The sequence below is a fragment of the Coturnix japonica genome, chromosome 5 (assembly GCF_054131305.1).
Source record: "Coturnix japonica strain WE chromosome 5, WE-NBRP24, whole genome shotgun sequence".
In the NCBI taxonomy this organism is placed as follows: Eukaryota; Metazoa; Chordata; class Aves; order Galliformes; family Phasianidae; genus Coturnix; species Coturnix japonica.
Window position 1 is genome coordinate 31,456,590 of NC_140667.1, and position 5,594 is coordinate 31,462,183.

Here is a 5,594-nt window from a genome sequence, read left to right on the forward strand (position 1 = left end):
CTGTGCTGATGGACAGTCAGCTGAATATGAGCCAGCAGTGTGCCCAGGTGGCCAAGAAGGCCAATGGCATCCTGGCTTGTATCAGGAATGGTGTGGTGAGCAGGACTAGGGAAGTAATCCTGCCCCTGTACTTGACACTGGTGAGGCCTCACTTCGAGTACCATGTTCAGTTTTGGGCACCTCAGTACAAAAAGGACATGGAGGCACTAGAGCAGGTCCAGAGAAGGGCAATGAGGCTTGTGAAGGGCTTGGAAAATCAGCCCTATGAGATGAGGCTGAGGGAGCTGGGGCTGTTTAGTCTGGGGAAAAGGAGGCTGAGGGGAGACCTTATATCTCTCTTCCAGTATCTGAAAGGTGCTTACAGTGGGAGCGGGGCAAGTCTCTTCTCACTTGTGAGAGGTGACAGGATGAGGGGAAATGGCCTCAAGTTGTGCCAAGGTAAGTTTACGTTGGATGTTAGGAAACACTTCTTTAAAGAAAGGTTAGGTACTGGAATAGGATCCCCAGGGAGGTGGTTGAGTCACCATCCCTGGATGTGTTTAAGAGCCATTTGGATGTGGTTCTCAGAGATATGATTTAGCAGAGGGTTGTTAGAGTTAGGGTACTATGGTTAGGCTGCGGTTGGACTTGATGATCTTTGAGGTCTTTTCTAACCTGGGTAATTATATGATTCTCTTAACCCTTCCTTCAGCTGCTTTAATCAAATAACTTCCCATATGGCACCTGTCTCCCCCTTATGCTGCCTTTCTCCTATAAGAAAGTAGAGAACAAACTACTGCTTGTATCTTCTCATACTCATTCAAGAAAAAAGCTGTCTTTCTCAAGTCAGCTATTTAAGTATTAAGCAGGAATCTTCCCCCTGCTTCATCATCTTGCATGAGTTCATGATCACAGTCTACTGGTCACAGGGTCTTCTTCCTACTCAGTAACTTAAAGCTGGCTGAGTGTCTCTGCTTTTTGCTTCTGCTTTTTACAGTCTGGCTACACTTCATGGAGCTGAGGGGAAAAGACACAGGCTGTGTTTACATCCTGAACTGGATACTGTATGCCTGTGAAAGGTGTAAAGTGAAAATCACTGTCCCTGTAAGCAGAAACGTGTACTAAGACAATCTGCCTAAACTGCCAAACTGCTGGTAACCTACTTCATTGCTGCCCATTTCTGAATTTAGGCCACATACATCAGCATCTCCCATGAGCCACAGAACCTGTCAGGATGAGGTGGGAGCAAAGTCTCAAGAGCCTTTTTTCTTTTTTTTTCTTTCCCCCCCCCCCCCCAGGTCCAGCTCTTCACTTCACAGATAAGAGCAGATTAAGAAAATGCAGCGAATGATGCAGCACCCTTTTCAAGTCAGTTATCTTGCAGACATAAACAATAGAATGTTTTTGTTTTTTTTTTATTCTGAGGAAAATCTTGAACATATTCATAGTGTTTCTATTAAATTTTGTGGGCCATCAGTATACTAAAATCTGCTCAGAATAGGTAAGTCATTCAATAGAATATTACAGATTATTTTCCTTGCTTTTTCTGGCTTGAGTCCAGACTAAGGACAGCTTGGATATATTAGCACCTGAGATGTCTGCAGGTAGTTTAAATTAGCTGTTTACCTGGTTGGTTTATGAAAGATGATAGGAGATTGGGCACTTATTCTCATGATTATTTCAGTGTCTACATGCTCACAGTGAAATTTGCCTGTTTTCCACTGGAACTAAAACAAAGCTTTACAAGAATATTAAGCACTTGTGTGAGACGAGACTGAAGATACAGTACTAGTGTCTGGCTATGTCCTAGGCAATTTCTTTACTTGAATTCGCTCTTCAGCTTAAGTTCACTGGCTGCTCAAAGCATCAGCTGGCTTACCTGCAGTATTAAAACTGGGAACTACAGGGCACTCATACAGTTACATTTTTAACCAGTTTCAGTTACATTTCCAACGGCCACAGCCGTGCTGGCAGCAGGTGGTGCTGAAGGGAGCAGAGGTTAAAAGACTAAGCAGAAAAAGTGTATGTATTTCCATTTTGGTGAGCAGAGGGTCTACACCAGGTGAGGAGGCAGCCAGGTTGGCCTTGGTGAGGCAGAATTCCCTGCTCCGAGGAGGCAGCTGATGTGTGGCCCTGAGTACCTGCCCCCCTCCTCTGTGGATTTTACACAAGTTCACCCAAGTGGAAAGCTTGTGGTGGGGGAAGTGGGAGGGAAGGACATCTGTAGGGATACCTGAATTTGTGGAAGATATTTTGTCATTTTTAGCATTGTTCTGCACCATATTCCGTGTAAGACAGAAGCTACTGTTTGAGACCATGTCAGATACCAGAGGCTGGTCAAGTTCAAGAGGGGAAAAGAGCTTTTGTCAACCAATGTGGTCATATTGATTTTCTGCTTTAGTGAATGCCTGGAGGAGAAAATCTGATCATTTAACACACTGTAGTTACGCTTTAAAGGTAAGGCTGTTATCTCTATTTTTCTTGATTTACTGTTAATTAATAGTATGCTTTTCAGTACAGTATCATGAAACAGCATCAATTAAGCAATTAAATGTATGCCATCCTGTCCTGTGTCTTGCTGTTGTCACAGTAAGCATGAAATCTTAGTATGAAATTAGTCTATGAGCAGCTCTGTCTACCTACAGTTACCTTACTCAAGAGCACATTATTTCTGGTCCTATTTTATCCTTTCTGATTATATTTTAATGTTTTTTAAACAAAACATTGCTAAGTAAATTGAACTGTTTTGGTTATTTCTCATGACATTGCTTACTCTCACAATTTGAAAGTATTGCTTGTTGCTATACTGTTCATTTATTTCATAAGCATCTGTATTAGAGCAAACTATCCAACTCAATAATACTCTACCACCTGCAGAGTGATTGCTCACTAGCAGCGTAATAATACTTTTCACTACCCTTGTAAACTTGTAGTTATATTTTCACTTTATCGCCTACATATAAATGGGAGGTTAGCAATCCTTTTATAGACAACATTTAAGTAGTAAATGCTTATTGTAAAATAATTTCCATAGTATCTAAGCAGTTTATATTTTTTTAAATGATTACAAGTAAAACCAGGAGAAATGACCCAGTGTTTTATTGTCAATTTATTTTTTTAATTGCCTTTTTTTCCCTTTTTTTCTTGGTTTATTCAACTTCTTCACATCTCACAAGGCTAGCTGGAAATGCTAAGTTGTGTTTTGGACTGCGCTTCATTTTCAAATATATAACTAAATCTGTTTTTCCCAAACTGCTGAAAGAATGAACAGTCCAGAAATAAAGCGCTCTGACAGCTCCCAGCACTTGTCAGTAACTGGGATGATAACTGTTAATAGTCTTGTCTGGATGATAGGCTTGATGACTCCATTAAAAAATAATAAAAAACAAACAAAAAACCAAATACTTAGTCTTAAAGATTAGCAAGTAAAAATGAAATGGACCAGATGATATGTAAGAATTAAGCTGGTGTCAATGGCATGCAACCTGTTCCTCATTAAACCATAGAATTAGCAGTGGAAAGTGTACTCACTTGGTTGCCTGTTGACAACCTCTGAAGTTCTACAGCTTTATAGTGTAGCCATTTTCAGGACCTCAGGATTATCTAATGTATTCTCAACTTCAATTGATTTTTTTTTAATTAATAGCCATATTTTCTCATGCTTTAAAGAAACAATGCAGCTTGTAGAGCTATTTAAATGTTTGCATCCAAGTCATTCATGTATCGAAAACTACTCACTGAAAGGAATCTGATATTTTTCTTACCTTCTTAGGATCTTTCCCAGAAGACATGCATGACCTGGTTTTTGATACATTTCACTTTTGTTAAATGTAAGAAAAAGACTCTTCGTGGCCAAAAATATCTTTTCTCCTCCCTCAAAATAAGATTTCCCAAACAAAATAGAGTAATTGATTTCTATCTAGATATTTCTATATACATTTGCAATCAAGGTTAACTTTTTTTTTCTTTTTTTTTAAATGTCATTAGGTTTCAGATGATGAACTGCAATTGCATAGTGTGGGGATTCTTTTGGCTCATTGTGCTGCTCTTTCTTGGCTGGCCCATAAGCATAGCCTTGTGTGCCCTCCATGGATTCCTTTCTCCTCTTGTGATTTTAATAGGACTGGATGAATTAGGTGAAGTGCTACTGAAGGGTGCATGTCTGGGGAGGCAGTGTGCTCAGAATGTGCGTAATGGCAAGGCCCTCTGTTAAGCAGTGAAGACAGTAAAACAAACATTCACCTGCATGTTACAAGATTTTAAAGTTTACTCTGTAAATCTTACATTTTTTTCCAGTTCTAAATAATGTATTTATTTATTTATTTATTTTAAGTTTGTGAGTGTGTATTTCTCTTATGGATGTCTGGAAACTTTGGCAATTCAGAAGTTTGTCACTGATAATTCATAATACAAGTTGCAGCTGTTGTTTTGAAAGTGGGTAATGATGCTGTACATGGAGAAGGTAGAGAAGTATGTATTGCAAGATTTGAACTGAGTGTCAAAATCTGTTTAAATGGTTGAAAATACTGCCTATGGGGTGGAATGTCCCAAATGGGTCTGACTATCACACTTGAGAAGAGTGGATTCTGAACTGGAAATTTATTTTTGTGAACACTCTATTCTACAGTGCACACTGTTCAGTAGTAAGAGATGTGAAATTCTGATGTCTGCATAGCATGTATCTTTTCATTTTTTTATGTTTCTGTTCTTTCTTTGCTTTAAAAAAGACATTATAATCTTTTGCACTATGACATCACTTTGTATTAATCTTCTGTGAACTGCAGGATTTCAGTGGAACAACTTTGCTGATGTGGGTTCACTGCACTGATTTTCAAGTACATTACAATAAAGAACTTCTGTAAAAACACTTACTGAAGCTTTTTTATTATTCTTATTATTTTTAATTTTATTTTTGTAACCCAATGCTGCCAGCTGTTATCCTTTTTTATAGGTAGTATACTTTCTTGCTTCAAAAGGTATTACATAGACTATAGTGACCAGCTGACTGTGTGACAGTGATTTTACATTTAGCTATGTATTTCCAGAAGTGTTATAAGATGATAGAACCTAGAAGACAGCTTAAAGAGTTTTGATTGATGACATGGATCTCTGTAGCATCTGGAAACTGGCCTCAATAGTAATGAGAATTTTACCAAAACTGTAACTATTTGATCATAGATTTTTCATGTAAAATGTAATTTGAGATATCTGAGATTGGTTATTTCAGAAAGTTCTAAAATTATATAGCTAATTTTTAAAAATGAAATCAGAAAAAAAAATGTATGCTATAAGGGTATGTAAGTAGATCTGATTTGTTGAGAAGTTCCAATCATTCCATTATTTACACATTTGAAATTTGACAAAGGGATATATAATCATGATGGACAATTTATTTTGCTATTTTTAGAACAGAAGAGGATTACATATAATGTTTACCAGTAAGCTGCTGCAATTAAAAGAAAAAATAATAATAAAATAATTTTTTAAAAAAGTAAAATAAAGTTTGCAATAACTAAAGTCTTCTTTATTCATTTCTTTCAATCAGAACTGCAAGAGACTTGAGCCCTTAGAAGATGGTTTCAGGGTATGAATTCTAGCTAGCAAACAAGAACTCC

General features: G+C 37.6%; 1 long non-coding RNA gene across 5 annotated transcripts; it reads left to right on the forward strand.

Moving 5' to 3' along the window:
• Positions 1-1,355: 1,355 nt before the first annotated feature.
• LOC107314996 (uncharacterized) lies at positions 1,356-4,846 on the forward strand. Of its 5 annotated transcripts, none has more exons than XR_014947191.1 (3): positions 1,356-2,041; positions 2,381-2,436; positions 3,967-4,846. It is a non-coding gene; the product is annotated as an uncharacterized LOC107314996 (long non-coding RNA). The 5 variants fall into 5 exon arrangements; XR_001555709.3 differs by having other exon boundaries at positions 1,356-2,001; XR_014947190.1 differs by having other exon boundaries at positions 1,356-2,436; positions 3,752-4,846.
• The last annotated feature ends 748 nt before the right edge of the window (positions 4,847-5,594 follow it).